Here is a 6456-nt window from a genome sequence, read left to right on the forward strand (position 1 = left end):
AGCATTAGCGGCAGGGTTTCGCCGCGAATGCTCCGCCGCTAATGGCAATTAAAAAATATTTTTTTTTACAAATAATTATAAATATGTAAATAATTATTTATTTACAGAAATATATAATAAAAGAAATTATAATTAATATTATTTAAATCCAATAAAATTTATTAATAATTAAAAAATGTATCAAAATAAATTACTTAAACATTAATCCTATTACAATATTGTCTCAAAATTAAACAAAATTATTAAAAAACATAAACAAATTATTCCATAACATCTTCATTAAGGTCTCGAATTATAAAGTCTTGATCCGAATTATTATCGTTACGAGTTCCCGAAGCCTGTGGTGGAGAAGACACATATGCTTGATCTGATGATAAACCCAGTGTTAAATTTCTGAGCTCAGCTTGGTTGAAAATGGAGTTGAATAAAATTGTTACTCCTGCAATGAACTCCCAAATAATCAAAAATCAACAAAATTTGAGCCGAGCGGAGTAGACTCTGATGGTGTTCTATATAAGAACTGATTTCCCAATGGCGGACCACATTGTTGTTGCTGTTGAGGAAAAGATTGAGGTTGCTGCTACAAAAAATTTTCGAATTGCTGCTGTGACAAATTTTGGAATTGCTACTGTGAAGGTTGTTGTTGTTGAGGAGGTTGTTGTTGCTGTTGTGGAGGAGCGGCATAACTCTGAGAGGACGAACCGCCAGGCAACTGCGATTGACTATACGTTTGAATAAAGTTCTCAAATCGTGGGTTATATAAATGAGCACGTTGTTCAGGCGTCAAATTACCCCCCATGTGGCACGCATAGTTGAAAATATTTCTGCCATGGTGCTCATCATTTCAGTAGTTGGTGGAGGAGGCACCGTCGACTGACTTTGAGTGAATGACTTCTTTCTTTTGCCTTTGAGCCTTTTACCCACGCCTCTTTGATAGTCAGATCTTTCTCCTAGAACTGTTTCCAGAACGTCAAACAGATTCAGTACTAGATGTATCGCTCTGGGATTGTCGTTCAAGTCTTTTCCTATGAAGCTCCTTCACCAGTTGCTCCTATTTAAATAAAAATTATTAGAATATATAATTAATATAAATAGAATATATAATTAATATAAAATATAAACTTTAATAATAAATCATTTTATTCACTTACATAATCTTTTGCAGCAGCTTCATTAACGAAAGTGCCAGACGGCTTTTTCAAATGAACCTCCGTCCATGCGTCAACTCCATGCTCTCCAGGAGGACCCCCTGTACGAACATAAACAATGAAATTAATTTATTATAAAGAAAAATCATATTTAACAATTAAAGTATTAATAAATATCATTCCGTGTCGTATCGAAGCCAATGATTTTGTGCCTTACGTTGTTGGATATTTCATTTGTTGCCGATTCGCTTTATTTTTACTTGAGCGATTCAAAAAAATTTCGCTAGTGAACAACTCGCAAATCGACTTCCAACTCTCCGTATTCAAGTGGTCAGGAGGCAATCCAAGAACTTTCTCCCAATCTTCTGTTTAGTTTAATGTTGTTTAAACCACTTGTATCTGATTGTCTTTCGCTCACTATACCTCTCAGCCATCTCCGAATATAAAGTCCTCATAAGTAGGTCTCGGTGGGGATTCCCATCAATATCAAAATAGTACTTAGAATAATTTAAAAATTAGATTAATTTACAAATAAGGATATAAAATAATTACAACCATGAATAATTAAAAATCACTCACTCTTATTCGATTGAGCACTTGATCCTTATATTGTTGGGGTACATCAGAAAAATTGCAATGATGACCTGGGCACAACATGGTTACTTTCTGGCCCATAAATCGAACATAAGCGCTCGCTTCAGTCCCAACTATTTTGCCAGTTTTAAGATCCACCTCAACCTTTAAGGGCTTACTAGCATCTCTCCTTTTTTGTTCAAGTTTAGTGTTTGCTGCAAGGCCACGACCCTTTCTGGCCGGAGGGGTTATACTTTATTTATTCGAGAGAAAAGTTTTTATTAGTACATTGAACATTAACCATTATTTTATTATTTTATTAGTACACTTAGCTACCTAAAAATGATACTTCAGTAAAGTAATATAATTACTGAAACGAGGCCTCAATAATTTATCTCTATTCAGCCAAGTGTTGGAAATTATTTTACCAGGATCTTAGATCTACTCACAAGTATGTTTATTAACACCCTAAATATGAACTTTCTAAAACGATGAAATAAACACATATAAAGTTTAGGAAACCTTACATTGGGTGCAGCGGAATATAATGACTCCTTCCGTTCAGATATCTAGCCCTTGATTCCTTTCTGTAGCAGAGCATTATCAATATCTGAACCTGGATCTCTTTCTCTGAATCTTTGATGCTGAAACCTCCTTCTTGCTGAAAGTCTTTCTTCACGATCTTCTTCACTATGATTGAGGTATCACTTGCTGTGTGTGGGCACTACTCTTACACTAAGAATTTCGAAATTCAATGAGGAAGAGAGAGAGAGTGGGTTCGGCCAAAGATAGGGAGAGAGAAGGCTCAGTTTTTTCTTAATGAAAAAGTAGAAAATTTAAGTGTAATTTTCCTGAAGCCTTCACTATCTATTTATAACATTCCACTAGGGTTAGGTTTGAATTATTTGGCATTAAAATAATGAAAATATCAGTTTAAATTTCCTACAAAAGTGGCCGGCCATGCAAGGTGGATTTGGGCCTCACTTTTTGCAATTTTGCAGTTTTATCTTTTCTGCATCTGATTTTCTCAAAAACGCCAATTTTCTAATTCAACCATTTAAATGCCAATTCTAACTATTTAATAACTATAAATAATTATTAAATAATATTGTCATTTATCATATTTATTAATTGAACCATACAAAGTATCATAATTAACAAATATGCCCCTACAAACTCTTTCTTTACAATTTCGCCCTTACTTAGTGAAAAATTCACAAATAGACATAGTCTAATTTGAGAATTATAATTGATTAATCAAAACCAATTACATGAGTCTTACAAGCAATATTATCTCAACTAGTGCGGGGACCAGGTGTCTATATAACCGAGCTTCCAATAAGTAGATCAAGAATTTAGCACTAAAATTTACTAACTTATTAATTCTTCGTTGAATCCACGCATAGAACTTAGAATTGCACTCTCAGTTATATAGAATGCTCTATATGTTCCACCATATAGACACATCATTAGTTATCCATTTTTATAATCCTGATTTGATCAATGATCCTCTATATGAATGATCTACACTGTAAAGGGATTAAATTACCGTTACACCCTACAATGTATTTTATCCTTAAAACACTTGACCCCGTATAAATGATATTTCTGCTTATGTGAAATGAGTACTCCACCATTTATGTTCGTTTGGTCAAGCTCGAAGGAGATCATCCTTTGCTTACTATTCGCCAGATAGAAGCTATAGATTCCATGTTTATGATAGCGCTCCCACTCAATTACACTACCGTGTTCTCAAAATGTACGTATCACCCTGATCTAAAAGTAGGCTTAACTAACAAATCAAAGAACACAAATAGCCTTTCCGGATTGAGCCTAATCATAACAGGATTAAGAACATTTGATCTAGGATCAACTAGGCTATATTGACTTGAATAGATATTACGGTAAGTTTAATAAATCTAAGTCAAAGTTCAATATCGGTCCCTTCCGATGCATACTCCATGCATCCAACCTGAGCTTTACTTTAACCAATGCTCTGGAAAGAACATAGCACTTCTCCAAATGCAAGTAAACTCTGTTGTAGATTATCATATCAGTAAAACCCTATGTCTGATAAATCTAGGAAACTTTATTCACATAGTCATGTTTACTTTCCAATGTGTTGACGACACAATAAACAGGATCAAGTATGTGAAAAGGGTTTCAGATGAGTTTATACATTATGTACATATAATCATGAAATAAATCATGTGAACCATGCAACATTAAATGTTATTTCTGATCTATATTAATAAGTAAATCTGATTATATTGAAATGAGTTTTATTTACGGCATAAAACCCAACACCAAGCTCGAAGGAAATCATCGTTTTAATTTTAAATACTTATAGAAGCTATAGATTTCATATCTATGTTTAGCGCTCCCACTCAATTGAACTACCATGTTCGTAAGATGTAAATATCTGCTAGAATCTTTGGTTAGCATCCACGAACAACTTGAAGAACTTAAGTAATACAACTAAGTTGAACCTAACCATATTAGGATTAAGATCCATAGACCTAAGATCAACCATTGATATTGACTTAGAAGGATATAACGGTAAGTTTATGATATCTTATCCAAAGATCAATATCGATCCTTTCCAATGTATACTCCATACATCCGATACTAGTAAACTTTGCCAGTACCATGGAAAGGACATAACACTTATCCAAGGTGTAAGTATACCTTATCGTTGGTTATCATGTCAGTCTAAATCAAGTGAATTGACAAATCACGGGAATTTAAATTTTGAACATATAACCATGATTATATTCCATTCTGCTGATGACACTATAATCATGAAAAAATATATATATATTTATATATGTTCTGGACATAATAGAATTTATACCTTAAACATAATCATGAAATAAATCATGTGAACCATGCAACATAAAATGCGATTTTTGACATTTATTAATTAGTAAATCTGATTATATTGAAATGATTTTTATTTAGGGCATAAAACCCAACATGCCGGCCAAGGCCGATTGCTCAGCCAAAGGCTGGCCAGGCAAGAGAGTTTGTCTAGCCAAGAAAGGTCGTTTGGACAACAACCCTCTAGGATAGATCTATTCAAATAAAGTTGGATGAAATCAAATATACAATGGCCTATCCAACCTAAAGGTGTCAGATTTAGAACTTGACAAATTAAGGGGATCACCCTTCTCAGCATATATTAATGCACTGCCCCTTCCAATGTTCAAAATGCCAACTTGGAAGGTGTACACAGGGAAAGAAGATCTCATAGCACACATACAGTACTTTGAGATCCAAAAAGATCTCCAAAAAGTAACTGGAGATGACTGGAGATGTGTGATGTCAGATCTTTCCAGCAACCCTATCTGAAATAGCCCAACATTTGTACTACAAGTTGACCCCAGGAAGGTTTAACTCTTGGGGAGAATTCTTTCGAGAATTCTATATAGTTTTCAGTCTCAAGACAAATACCTTAACAACTAAAGGACCTTGTCAAAATAAAGCAAAGGCAAGATGAGTCTTTGAAAGACTACATTCAAAGGTTCATGGCCAAGGCCACCAATGTCAAAAGCCTAACAAAAGAAGGTTGATATACGACCATATTTGGAGGTATCCAACCGTTGAGTGAATTTTGGAAAGATATTAGGAGGATCTCTACAAATAACATGAAAGAGTTCCTTGAGTGAGCTGATGGCTTCATAATTTGGGAAGAAGCTATCCGAAAAGCCCAAACAATAAGATATGCCAATGTTGAACAGACACGGGGCATCATACTGTTGGGTTTTATGCCCTAAATAAAACTCTTTACAATCTGATTAGTTATCAATATAAGAAATTTGAAGTGATTAATGTTTGCATGAATTTTACATGCTAATGGTTTAATATGTTTATTACAATTACACACAAAATCAGTTAAATCCAGATCATATGTTTATTCACAATTACAGTATCGTCAACACAGTGGAATGTGATTGTGATCATATGAATCAAAAGACTAAGTCCCTGTTTCATCAGTGTTTTGGATTTACACTAATTTGATAATCAGCGATGATGTGTACTTACATTTGGAGTAAGTGTTATGTTCTTTCCAGGACATTAGTAAAGTATACTAGTTTCGAATGTATGGAGTATACATTGGACTGGACCGATATTGCAACTTAGTTAAGATATTACAAACTTACCGTTATATCTTTCCAAGTCAATATCAGTAGTTGATCTTAAGATTAAAAGAATCTAAATCCTGATATGCTTAGGCTCAACTCTGGAGTACTATTCATGTTCTTTGATTTATTAGTTAAGCCTACTTTTGGGTCAGGGTGATACGTATATTTTGGGAACATGATAGTATGATTGAATGGGAGTGCTGAACATAAATATGGAATCTATAGCTTCTACTGGTGTATAGAAGTCAAGTGATTATTCCCTTCGAGCTTAGCAAATAGAAGTAAATGGATGAGCTCTTGTTTAAGTGACTAATTCTTAGATCACTAAACACCATTTACAGGTAGCTAAGTCTTTTAAGGGGTAAAATACATTGATGGGTGAGAACGGTAAAATTATCCCATCTCGATATAAATCATCTATATAGAGGATCTTTGATCACAATAAGATTATAACAATGGTTAAATGAGATAGCATATCTATATCGTGGAACATATAATATGCTCTATATAAGTCTGAGAGTGCAATTCTAAGTTTTAAGAGTGGATTAAACGAAGAATTAATAAGTAGGAATTTACTTAGTAAATTCAGT

This window comes from Cannabis sativa, chromosome 3 (assembly GCF_029168945.1).
Source record: "Cannabis sativa cultivar Pink pepper isolate KNU-18-1 chromosome 3, ASM2916894v1, whole genome shotgun sequence".
Classification (NCBI taxonomy): Eukaryota; Viridiplantae; Streptophyta; class Magnoliopsida; order Rosales; family Cannabaceae; genus Cannabis; species Cannabis sativa.